Source organism: Chinchilla lanigera, unplaced genomic scaffold (assembly GCF_000276665.1).
Source record: "Chinchilla lanigera isolate Chin_1 unplaced genomic scaffold, ChiLan1.0 scaffold00008, whole genome shotgun sequence".
NCBI lineage: Eukaryota > Metazoa > Chordata > Mammalia > Rodentia > Chinchillidae > Chinchilla > Chinchilla lanigera.
Window position 1 is genome coordinate 3968997 of NW_004955409.1, and position 13699 is coordinate 3982695.

The 13699-nt window shown below is 42.8% G+C and overlaps 1 long non-coding RNA gene across 1 annotated transcript; it reads right to left on the reverse strand.

Annotated features, from left to right (window-relative positions):
* Positions 1-3308: 3308 nt before the first annotated feature.
* LOC106147722 lies at positions 3309-13693 on the reverse strand. The gene is made up of 2 exons (XR_001232636.1): positions 11868-13693; positions 3309-9205 (listed from the first exon to the last, which is right to left on the reverse strand). It is a non-coding gene; the product is annotated as an uncharacterized LOC106147722 (long non-coding RNA).
* Between the last annotated feature and the right edge of the window lie 6 nt (positions 13694-13699).

Consider the following 13699-nt stretch of genomic DNA (forward strand, 5'->3'; position numbering starts at 1 on the left):
TAAACAAATGGGATTCTTCCCGGGAATACAAGGATTGCTCAATATATGTAAATCAATTAAATATGATACAACATGTCAACACAGTGGAGGAGAAAAACCATGTGATCACCTTGAGAGATGCAGAAAAGGCATCTGATAAAATTCAAGATCCCCTCACAGTAAGAATGCTGAACAAATGAGGTATAGGAGGAGGATATCTCTACAAAACAAAGGCCACATAGAAAATGCCAGCGGCTAGTGTGACACTCCCAGGAGAAATACTGGACAGGACAAAGATGCAAACTTTTACCACTTCTGTTAACACTGCGCTGAAAGTCCTAGCCAGAGCAATAAGGCAAAGAAAGAGCAAGCAAACTGGAAAAGAAGTCAAGTTGTTACTGTTTGCAAATGACATGAGCTTATAGAAAACACCAAAGACAGCAGCAAAAAACTATTAGAACTAATAGACAAATTCAACAGTATTGCAAGATATGAGGTTTCCATTTACTATAGATACCAAAGCAAAAGCAAGACACTCAGACCCTGGGAATAAATTTAACCAAAAAGGCGAAAGACCTTTGTAATGGAAACTATAAAACACCCATGAAAGAAACAGAAGAGGACACATAACCAAAAATGGGAAGACAGGGCTGGGGATGTAGCTCAGTGGCACAGCGCCTGCCTGGCAAACATGAGGCCCTGAGCTCAATTCCTGGTACCAAAAAAAAAAAAGGGAAGACATTCCTATTCATGAATTGAGAGCACCAATATTGTTAAAATGATCATACTTCCTAAAGCAGTCTATAAACTCATGCAAACCCTATCAAAATACCAATGGCATTTTTCACAGAGCTAGGAAAAAAATTCTAAAGTTTATATGGAACCCCCAAACCATGACAACAGCAGCAACAGAATAGTCAAAGTTATTTTGAGCAAAAAGAACAAAGCAGGAGGTATTACACTACCTGACCTCAAAATATACAACAAAGCTGTAGTAATCAAAACAGGATAGTATTGGCTAAAAAGAGATGCATACCCCAGTGGACTAGAATAGAGAGCCCAGCAGTGAGTCCACATGAGCGGTGCCTCAGTTCACAAACTTAATTTGTTCTATGATTTTGGAAAAGATGGCCACATTTGGGTTTGTGTGGGAAAGGTGGCCATGGTCATGTTTGTCCCCTGATGTAGAGTGTGAAAACAAAAATAAAAAATGTTGCCAAATGATTCTGTTTGTGAACCAAGTTGTTTGCAAACAAAGGTGTTCCCAAACCAAGGTACCACTGTGTATATATAAGCCAGCCAGTATTACAGGAAGATGCTAACTGTGTGCAGTAGAGGAAGAGCACTGTTTTCAATAAATGATGCAGGAGAATTGGACATCCACATGCAGAAGAATGACACTGGACCCCTATTTTTCACCAGTTACAAAATCAACTCAAACTAGATTCAAGACTTAAATGTGAAACTTTAAACTGTGAATCTACTAAAAGAAAACATAAGAGAAAGGCATTAGGACATTAGAATGAGCAAAATTTTGTTTTGTTTTACAAGATTTGAAAAGCACAGGAAACAGTAAAAATAGACAAATGGGATTACATAAAAGTAAAAAGGTTCTGGTCTGTTTTTATAGGTCAACGTTAGAGCACTTAGGTCAGTGTTAGAGCACTCAGCATGTAGGAGGCCCTGGGGTGGATCCCTAGCACTAGAAAAAAATCAAGACTGAAGAGGTAAGAGTTGGGAATGTAATTCAGTGATAGAGTGCTTGCCTGGTAAGCAGGAGGCCTTGGGTTCAATCTCCAGCACTGGAGAAAAAAAAAAATAGAAGAGCAAACCTACAGATAGGAGGATATACTTCTGAGGAAGGAAGTATAATCTCTATATCCAAGAAGTATAATGTTTGTATCCAAGAGATTAATATCCAAAATGTATTTGGAACTGAAAAAACTCAATTGCAAAACCAAAAATCAAATGAGAACCATCATCACAACAAAGAATTATGATTTAACATTGGCAGTAAGCCAGGCACAGTGGCTTGGACCTATAGTCCCAGTTATTTGAGAGGCTGAGGCAGGAGGATGGCATGAACCTAGAAATCTGAGTCCAGCTTGGGCTACATAGTGAGACCCTGTCTCCTAAGTTAAAAAAAGCAATAGACCTAAACAGACAGTTTTCTGAAGACATTCAAACAATAAACAAGTAAATGAAAAAATGCCTAACTTCAGTGATCATCAGAGAAATGCAAATCCAAACCATGAGGTATCACCTCACTCTGGCACGAATAGCTACTATGAAAGGACATCAAGAGCAGGATAGTGTGTGGAGGAAAGGGAATCCTCTCACTATGATATGTAGTACAGTGATTATGGAAAACAGTATGGAGTCTCTTTAAAAATTTAAATATATGACCTAGCCATCTCACTCCTAGGTATGTAGCCAAAGGAAATGGAATCAGTACGTCAAAGAGACATTGAACTCTCATGCTCATTGTAGCATGTATTCACAACAGCTAAGAGATGGAAATACCAAAATGTCTGTCAACTGTTGAATGAAAGATAAAAATGTGGTACATACTCACCATGGAATACTATACAGCCATTAAAAGGGTGAAATTCTGTCATTTGTGAAAATATAGATATCTGGAGATCATTAAGTGAAATAAACCAAGCACAGAAAAATTCTGCATGATCTCACTAATAGGCAGAGTATAAAAAAAGTAGATCTCATAGAAGTTTAGAGTAGAATGGTGGTTTCCAGAGCCTGGGAGAAGAGTAGGGCAGGGACAGGGAGTGGATAAATAGGTTTAAGTTATAGTGAGACAGGAGCTTGAAGTTCTGGTATGCAATTGTATAGTAGAACGACTACAGCTAACAATAATGTATATAGCGCAAAGCTAAAAGAAAGGAGAAAGACATGGTACAGATTTAAGTAGATGTATTTAATGCAATTTAAACATGAATTGTATACTGTATCAAAATATCATGAGTCTGTAAATATGCATAATTTTTATGTACCTGTTAAAAATAGAGAATAAAGTGGGTTTGTTTTTCTTTTTCTTGGGACAGGGTCTCACTATGTAGCAGTTTGGCTTTGATTGCTTTGTGATGATCCTCCTGCCTCTGCCTCACAAGTGCTGGGATCACAGGCAGTTCATTTGGTTTTTAAACTGTGCAGGAATTACAGACAGCATACTGGCTGCAGTTAGTCTCAAGGACAAGACACTATTACTGGGACAATTCCTTTTGGAAGGACTTTATGAAACTGTGGAGAACTGCACACTGCACATCATTTTGGCTGGCTTGGGCTGTTGTAACAAAACTCCATAGACCGAGTGGTTTAAATAACAGAAATTTATTTCTCAGGGTTCTGTAGGCTGGGAAGTCCAAGATCAAGGTGCCACCCAGTTCAGTTTCTGGTGTGATCTCTTCTTGGCTTGTAGATGGTCATCTTTCCTTGAACCCTCACATGGCTCTTCCTCTATGATGCTGAGTACAGAGGCCCCGCACCCCAGGGATTGAATCCAGGCCTCTGCACTGATCTCCATCCTCAGCTTTTTTCTATTTTTTGACACAGGGTTTTGTTAATTGATATGTTGCCTAGGCTGGGCTCAAACTTGTGACCTTCTAGCCTCAGCTTGCTCATCCCCTTTTTCTAAAACCACTAACCTCATTATGATGGCCCTATCCTCAGGCCCTAACCTAACCCTAACTACTACCCAGAGGTCCCATCTCCAGACACCATCATGTTGAGTGTTAGGCTTCAACAAGTTGTTTTAAAACTTTTATTTTCATTAGTCCATGTTTGCAATACAGAATGATTACTTTCATTGTGTGGAGCGGGTACATGTAATAACACGTATTTCATCCCCTTCCCTTCCCCCTCCCTCCATCACTTGGCAACATATGAATTTTGAGTACAAAAATATTCTGTCCATAAAACAGTAAGTTGTTCACTACAAAGTGAGCAAAAGCAGATATGCAAATGGTTGGGAAAAGGTGACAGCACCCTAGAGGCATAAGCCTGGGTCCAGCAGACCCATCCCTTACTTTTCTGCTGTAAATTTGTACTTTAGCATTATAGTAGCTGGCAGCGTGTCTCAGTACCTTTCCCTGAGGAATATAGGAAGCAATCTGTGTTTACACACTTGGTATGACAAACAAGGAGTGTGCACATGTGCAAAAGTGTCAAAGTGGGATTTGGATCCACCTTTATGCTCTAACTGGTTTTGCATTTGTTTACCTGAGCATTGCAGAGGGTCCAATAGACCCACACCACTCCAGGGTTTGTTAAAAAGTTTTGCTTTGATTCTTCTGGTAGAAGCAGCCCAATTCAGTACAGTGACACATGAAAAACCTGATTTGCAAGTTTTGGAGGAGGTCAAAAGTGAATCATCAGATTACTCATGCATGGATGATGAAGATGATCCATTATGGTAAAACACTTGCCTTCATAACAGAAGGGTGGTGTGGGTGGATGATGATGATGACTTTGACACTGGCCACATGGACCGAAGTTTCTGTGACAGTGAAATGCAGCAAGAATCGACTGGTGCAGACACAGGGCATGCAAACCTCCGTGATTCAGATGACAAGAAAACAGAAATCTGAATACATATGTAATTAGTCAAAATGCTGTGAAATGGTCATGCAACCAAATGGAATGATCCAGTGTTAGAACTAGGTCTGAAAACACAGTGAGCGTCTTGGCTGGAGTGAAATATATTGGACAGAATGTCAGTACTGCCATTCAACATTGGAAATTGTAACAGATGAAATGCTACAAGATGCTGTGAACTACACAAAGGTTGAAATGCAAGTAAAATGTTTGTGCACCAATACCCATATTAAAAACGTATTTATTATGATACGGCACTAGCTGAACTGAAAGCATTCATAGGTCTGCTATACTTAGCAGGGATTTCCCATGGTAATCACAGGAATGTAAAAGATGTATTGAACAGTGATGGGTCAAAATAGGGCATAAAAATTTATGCCCTTGTAGATACAAAGACTTAGTATGCTCTCAATTTAGACATTTATCCTGGAACTCAAGTCCTTATTTGTATAATAGTAAAGCAAATGATGTTGTGAAGATTTGTTGCTCCCATCTCCCAAACTAATCAGAATATAATCTTCAACAATTGGCTTACATTTGCTAATAGAGCATAAGTTGACAAGTGCAGGAACTGTACACAGGAACACAGTAAAAACTCCAAATGAATTGTTGCAATTTCAAAAGAGAGAACTGTATAGTACAATCTTTGAACTTGAGAAAGATGTAACATTAGCCTCAAATAAGGGAAAAAAACCTGGTATTACTGATGTCAATATTTCACCATGACAGAAATATTGATAGGGAAACCTCAACAAAATGGAAGCCTGAGATAGAAATTTTCTCCATCAAAACCAGAGGTGGAGTAGATACTGATGAGTTATGCAGCAACTATGATGTCACTTGAAACACAAGTTATTGGCCAGTGGTTCTGCTTTACTTGATCCTGAATGTGTGGTATAGTTTGACAGTTGACAAAGAGAATAACAAGTACAAAATATCATTGAGAAATCTTCCTAGAGGATTGGGACTGGAGCTCATAGATCATTTACAGCTGAGAAAAAAAACAAAATGTTTCTTCCCAGGGAAAAACACAAAAGAACTGTGGAGCACACTGTTGAGCTAACAGGTGAACAGGTAGGCGCAGCATCACAAGACCTACTATGATAACAGGAAAACAAGAAAGATGTCAACTGTGCTCTATAAGAAAGAACAGGAAAACAAAATATATGTGCTATCAGTGTAAGTGATACTTGTGTATGGAACATGCAGTTGTCATGTGTGAAGATTGCCTTGGGTCAGTTGCAGCAAGTTATTTCTGCGCTAGACTTTTATGTTTATATTGTAGTTCATATAGAAGTTTATTTCTGATGTTATCTTTTAGGTTTTATAAGCAAGTACACAGCTGATGTAAAAATCATGTTCATTCTAAACACAATACCTATTAAAATTTTTTTATTTTATTGATATTTTGTGTTCCTGTTAACTACACACTGTATAATAAGAACCTCCTGACAAAACAGGAAAACCACTGAGATGTCAAGTATGCCCTACAAAAAGGCAAGGAAAGCAAAACACATGTGGTGTCAGTGTAAGCAGTATGTGCTTATGGAAGGTGCTGCTGTCATGTGTGCAGATTGCTGTAGGTGTGACAACTGAAGTAAAGATTTTTTTGGTAAAGTGCTATTGGTATTTTCATTGAAGTTCATATAAGAATCGATTTGCGTTGTTCTTTTTTAGACTTAGTACACCAAAATTAGTCAAGGTTGAAAATTTTGATGTTTTTATAAACTCAATACATATTAAAAATTCAGTACTTTGTTATTTTCCTGTTAAAGACTCATTGTTTAATGTAATAAAACTCATAAAACTAAAATTAAGAATTCATCCATAGAAATATTCCAAAGCATAAACATGGGTCTGAGAGACCCATGTTTTTGTGCCTTGATGACAGAACTAGTCTTATGTGCCCATGGACATGGGAATGTGCACATCTGTAGCACATTAGCAACAAATTTATCGATGATCTTGACAATGAAGTTGAAGCTGAGCCAAGTTTGATTAACAGGTGACACTATTTCCTAACCAGAGATACCTGGGTGACTAACTTTACTCTTGTTCCCAGTGATATAAGGGGGCTCTGTAATAACAAAAACTTAAAAAGGGAAAAGTGAGAAAAAATGGAAAGGGTGAGCAGGCCCTTTCTTGAAAAAATAAGTAAATGAATGAAGCACATAAGTCACTTTACCATTTTGGGTATCTACACTGACCAGTTCTCTGACACCAAGTTCTAGATCATACATTACTCTACATGTTAGTAGTTAAATCAACAGGTAGCACAGCATTCTCAGAATCAAAGTCATTTAAACTAATTTTAACTAAGAAACAGATCACCTAGGTTTTTTTGGTAGGGTGGGAAAGGAGAAGGGAGAGACCAAAATCCCAGAAGTATTCTTTCCAAAGATATTACTTCTGAGTGTTACGAAGTAGATAGTTGCACACATCTGTATAGATCAGCACGGCTAACACAGCTGTCCTGACAGTGATGGTTACTAATGTGAGGCTGAGGGTGGAGCTTAGGAGAGCACATGCTTAGCATATGCAAAGCCTGGATTACATCCCCAGCACAAAAACCTAACCAACCTCCTCACCTCAACCAAACCAAATACTTGTACCCTTACCCTCTGAACTTTTCTAGGCACTTTACATGAGCCTATTCATTTAACCCTCTCAAAACCATATATAAGGTAAAAGCTATTAGATCCCCTATTTTACAGACCAGGGAAGCTACTCAACAGGCGGATTATGTGACTTGCCACAAGGACTCATAGCTGATGTATTACATAGCTTGACCGAATGCAGGCAGTTGGGCTTATAAGATTAAGATGCTGTACAAAGCCATGATTTATGAAATGAGCAAGGTCTGGCATGTGAGACAGCCAGCATGCCACATCTCATCCATGTCTTCTCCTGAAATTAGTTTTGCTCCGAGTAACTTCCATAATTATTCCCGGAACTTTCTTTCTACCCTGTTAGAATCCCCAGGGCAGGTACAATCTACAGCCTCACATCCTCCCCTTCGCCCTCCTTGTACCTTCTCAGTGCCCAGACAAGATTAATCAAAATCATATTTTAGTTCCTAACACATTAGGGAAATTCTTTTCTGAAATTCATAATATCTTGCTCTTCCCAGGTTGACACTTCGAAATTCAAACAGAGGCGGAAGGATCTTTTTAGATTGTGCTAAGCTTGCAAATTTGCCAAGAAAAAAAAAAAAGTGTAGGTGGAGTTGTCTGCAGTCATTCCTGGCCTCTTTCCAGGTGTGCTGGACACTTGGATTGATTGCATAACTCCCCCCCCTTTTTCTCATTTTTAAAAACTAGTTGTGAAAAAAACATACTTGTGGGTGGGTAGCTGCAGGAGCAGTTACAAGGAATTCCTGTATCCTGAACAAACACTGCTAACTGAAAGCTATTTTTTTTCTTCAGTTTAAAGAAATGATTTCTGTTATGGACCCTAAAAGCACTAAGTAGAACTTGAGATAACCTGCCCTTACAAGGTACAATGGTGCACTCCTGTAATCCTAACTATTCAGGAGTCTGAGGCGGAAGATCTCAGAGTTTGAGGTCAACCTAGGCAATTTAGCCACACCTTATTTTAAAGTAACAAAACAGAGCTAAGTACCTTAGCTCAGGGCTCCCTGACTTCAATCCCTAGTATGGGGGCAAAAAAAGCTGAAAACCTGGTAACAGTCCATGAGCAGTGTTGTCAGAGAAATACTAAGTACACAGAAAGCAAATTAAAAATATACATATGTCCTTTCGCAGAGCAGTTCCACCCGCAAGAACTGAAAGGAGACACACTTACATAATCAAGAAAAGATGTACATTCAAGATGCTCATTCCAGCACTAATTAGATTATAAGGTTAGAAACTCAGTGTCCCTCAGCTGGGTAGTGACTGGTTCATAGTCTGCAGGGGTGTGAAGTCATCTTTTACGCACTAATACGGACAAGTTCCACATACCTTAGGTGTAAATTATAGCCGAGTATGTAAGAATCCAGCCTTTTGCATAGTAAGTGGGGAAATATGAGTATTTATTCTTACATGTATAGGAAGTTAAAAAAAAAAAACCCAACCTAGAAAAGTAAACAAGAAAAACAGTAAAATTGGGTGGATAGGAGAGAGTCATAATTATTTTAAAAAGCCCTTTTCTGCTTTTTGTGGAACCCAGGGCTGTGGGGATGCTAAGCATATCAGCAGTCCTCTACTTTTGAAACGGGATTCTGCTGAGTTGTCTAGGTTAGCCTTGCACTTGCAATCCTGCCTCAGCCTCCAACGTAGCTATGATCACATGCCTTGCAAAAAATACTTTTGAGCCAGGCTCAACATCTCAGTCATCTTTAAATCCTTTCCCTTTTCCTCTCATGCTGAATCAGACATCAGTAAAAACTGTGTGTGGTGTTTCAATAGCTTGCCAAGGGCTAGAAACAAGAGTGCTCCCTGTATCCACGCCCGGGTCACTGCTCAGAGTGGCCAGAGCCTAACGCCCGGGGATGCTGTCCGCTCCTTTCTAACAGCTGTGGTTTCCACCCCCGGCCAGGCTGCCTCGGGTTCGGGTTCCGTAGGATCTTTTGCATCTGTTTCTGTTTCTCCTCCTCCTTCTTCATTACTGCCACCTGCAAAGTGCACATGACCTTATTTCCTGCATTTGTAATCGGTTTACAGGGAAACTGGCTCAGTCAGGGAATGCAGAGTTGCTAACGTGTATCCAGCACTACCTGGGAGGTATTTTTTCGTACTTATTAGAAAAAACTTCAGCAAACACTTTAAATCATGATATGCACTCCAAAAACCAACCCCTTCTCCTCAATCTATAGCTCAATAAATGAATGAAACCCCCTTCAGGTCAGAAAACAACACTGCCAAGCACCCTGGGAGCACCTCTGTATTCCTTCCTAAGCAGGACCCTCTAAGTTATTTCTTTTCTTTACAGTTTTACTACTTCAGCCTCTATCCCTGAATCTAGTTTGGTTTTGTCCCGTTTTTGAACTTTGAATTTTTCAAAGTGGTCATAACAGTACATATCCCAATCTGCAGTTACTGAAACTCTTGGCCAACATTGGGTGTTTTCTGGGTTTTCCATTTTAACTATAGTTGGGTGAGCAACAGTATCTAATTGGGGCTTTAATGTGCATTTCCCTAACTAAACAACGCTGAACACCTTGCGTTTACTGGTGATGCGGACAGCTTCTTTTGTGGTGTGACTACAAAAGCCTCTTACCCATTTTTCTATTGGGTTATTGCATTTATCTGTGGAGTTTTTATAAAACATCTAGGTGGGAAGGAGACTTGTTTCTGTCATAGAAAAGAATGGGTTTGCCTGATGCTGTTGGCGTACCTCTAACTCCCCTCATTCTGGTCCCAAATTTACTCATGACCCCCTGGGGGGGAAACGTAGTCAACTTCATGTGTCCTCTGTATTATTTGTGCTGGGAAATCTGCGAGATACTGAACACATAATGGTGAAAAAAATGTGACTAGGAATGCTGTTTGGAATGAGACCTGTGCTAGAACCCTGCCCACAAGATTTATGAGCTTAGTGACTTTAGGCAACTTATTTCGTCTATTTTAGCCTGTTTCCTCATGGGAAAAATGGAGCCACTAATACCTATTTTATAGAACTGTGAGGACTGAAGGAGACCCTGTAACAGGCTGTGCCCAGGGGCTGGTGCACGGAGGCACTTAGCAAACGGTACCTATTACAGAAAATAAGACGTCCACTCCTGTTAGAGCTGCGACTTTCTCACTATGAAGTATTAAAACTTTAGATAGGTCTGGAATATGATTGATTCCCTTCATCCCATCACTTCTGAAGCAGTCGTGAAAGATGATACTTCGATAAATATTCCTAGAAAAGGGAATTTCAAAAAAGACATGCACACAAGCCCCAAATTTGTACTGGATGCAAGAATAAAATAATCTGGCAGATCACTGGAAGTTTCTAAGTTCTCCCTGTCACCTGTGAACAAGTCACGGTCGGGTGACAAGGTGCAGACTCGCGGTAGCCCACGGACCGCACTTCCCGGGCACAGCCTCGAGCATCACCACTAATTCCGAGCCCTCTGGGCCGAAGTCAAAGCAGGAGAGGGGCTGCTCTTGCTTCTGAGTCACCAGGTGGCCACCAAGGGCCTTTCTAGCCTTGAGCATAATTTAGTCTGGGCCCCCTTCAAAACCACTCGCTATTCACCCCGTCTCTAGGGAAAATCACACCCCCTTAGCTTGGTTGGCATCTAAGGCTTCTGGCTTGGTTCCAAACATTTTTGAGGTCAGATTTTCTATTATTTTGTTCTATTAAGACTTCATTCCCAATACAGTGGCAACTAGCTCCACCTGAAATGTGGCTAACTTAGGAACTGAATTTTTATTTTCCAATTTAAAAATTACTGTCACACAATTCACTTACCAGAAAAACTTTTTTCTTTTCTGTGATGCTGGAGATTGAACCCAGGACCTCACACAGGCCAGATACTCTACCACTGAGTTCCATTTGCAGCTCTTTAAAAAAATTTGACACAGGCCTCAACTTGCAATCTTCCTGCCTCAGCCTCCTGGGCAGCTGGAATTACAGGCGCACACCACCGCCCCCAGCTTGTGAAACTTTTAAGTAGGTTGAAACCAGTTTCAACCGAAAATTCTATGAAGTATTGAGATAAGCTTTAAGTGGAAAACACACTCCGGATTTCAAGCAGTCGGTAATGAGAGAAAGAATCTAAAACATTTAAAAACGTTGAGTAATTTTTTTATACTGACCACATGTAAAACAATGTTGGGATATACTAAAATTTTACGCTTTTACTTTTAACTGTGGCTACTCCGAAGCTTATCTTCCTATGGGCTGTGCCGGCCTATACAACTAGAACCCCAAACCTCCTATCACTACCCACTCCTCTGTCCCTCTGTTTTCATCTCCACTGCCGCTCTTCTCATCCATGATACTCCACTTCTTAAAACCCTGTATGGCTGCATCTTACCAAAGCTGTGGACTTCATCTCCTCCCACCCTTTCCTTTTTCTCTCTTTGAGGTACTGGACCCAGGGCCTCTACACTGGAATGCATCCCACCCCTTTTTATTTTAAAATTTTCAGCCAGGGTCTTGCTACATTGCTAATGCCAGGCCATCCTCGCCATCCTCCTGCCTCAGCCTCACAGACTGTTGGGCTGGCAGCCATTCCTTCGTGTTGGTCGTTTTTTTTTTTTCGGCTGTCCCCTTAGGCAACAAACTTCTCGCCCTCAGGCCTTTGCCCTGCTGGCCCCTTTGGTTTCAGGCACTGCCCTCACCTCTTTGCAGTCCCAGCGCAGAGGCCATCTCTGGAAGGCCACCTCCCATCTCTCACCAGGTCCTGAAGGTCTGTCCTCCCGCCTAGGAGACGCTTTACCAGTCACTCCTGTTTTCTCTAGGCACTTACTCTCTTTTGGGGCCTCACTGCCAGCAGGAACAGGAAGCCTATCTGTCTTGCTGCGGCTCCGGCTGTTCCAGCGCAAGGAACAGCATCGGGCAAAGGGTGGATGCTCTTCCGTCCACCTGTGGACGCATGAATACCTGGTTGCTGGCTGGACTCAGCTGGCCGGTCGGCTCACAGGCGATTCAAATGCTACGTGGTCAGAATGGAGCCTCTGTCCTGCCCTAATGACACCCCTGCCTCGTTTCCAACCCCAGTGGACACCGCGTTCTTCCCAGCGCTCTGCTGACCAGGGCGCCACCTCTGACATCTCCCGCCAGCTGCTCCTTTACCCAGCGTGCCACATCTCACAAGAACCGCGCTCCTCTTTTCTTCACCCCTGCGGCCAATACCTCAGTCCCCGCCATCCTCTCAGAGATTACTCTCTCCTCCTGCCTTGGAGTTTTACATAATAGTCAAGAGTCAACCAACCATGTTTTTACTTCAAAATGATGCAGCTATAATCCTGGCTCCCAGAGGCTAATGTCTGCACAGGGCGTCGCAGGCGTAGGACGTGCCCCCAAGGCGCATCTCCAGGCTCCCCCTGCGTCTCGTCACTCGGGCTGGGCCTCGGCCTCCGGCTCCCTGGCTGAAGCTGCTGGTCTCTCCAGCGCCCCCAGCTCCTCGCTCTCCTCCCGCTCCTGGCGATGCCCTCTGTTTGCACCGTACAGGGAAGATCAAGCGGGCACGCAAGGCGTCCGCAGCAATCACCAGCTGAATGTTGGCTCAAACTCCGCGTTCGAAGTGTGACAACCAAATCCTGACAGTTTTACTTTTCATCCAGGAAGCAATGAAAATACTGAACCGAAAGAAACCACACACCATGGCTCCTGAACTACTCACTTCGGTTCTATTTTAGGCGCAATCCTTTAATAAGTTACAGGAAGACTGCAAATCTGCACGGCATCAGCGTCACCCAGGGCAAGGTGGGGACAGGAAGATTACTTATCCGAGGCCACACACAGCAGCGTGCAGGGAGGGTCCGGGTATCCCCGTGGGCTCCCGGGAACACACTCTCGGCGCGGCCCGAGATTGCCCGCCGCCAGACACAGGAAGCCGAAACCCCACCGCGAGGTTAGGAGGCTCCTGGTTACACCTCGGCACTGCGCTGTTACTCTGTAGCCCACATGGAAACCAGCCGCGCCGCTGCTCCCTGCAGCTTTTCCAAATCAACTCTTGCTACTTTTCAAACACAACGAAACCCTTGACAGGCCAGGTACGACAGAGAGAAAAGCCTCTGCCGTGACGGGACGTCCGAGGAATTCTTGCACACCGTTAGAACGCTTGAAAAACAAAGGATAAACCCGACCTGGGGGCACACGCCTGCAACACCAGCACCCTGGGAGGCTAAGGCAGGCGGATCGGAAGCTCAAACCGCGCCCGGGGACCTGAGCGAGACCCTGCGTTAAAATAAAAGAGCCCTGGGGACGAAGCTCGGCGCGAAGGCCTCGGGTTCAACCCACAAGACCCCACCAAAAACCGAAAAAAGGCTAAAGCAACACGCCCGTCGTCCCGTTTGGTTCAGCCCGCCGTGACGAGCTGCTCGTCCCCGGCCAACTCGGGGCACCGCGAGAGAGCCCAGCTCCTCACCCCCGCCCCCGGCGTCCGCGGTGGGCTGCCGGCCAGGCCCTCTGCAGCGGGCGGGCCAGGCCTCGCGCCCCTGCGCACCCA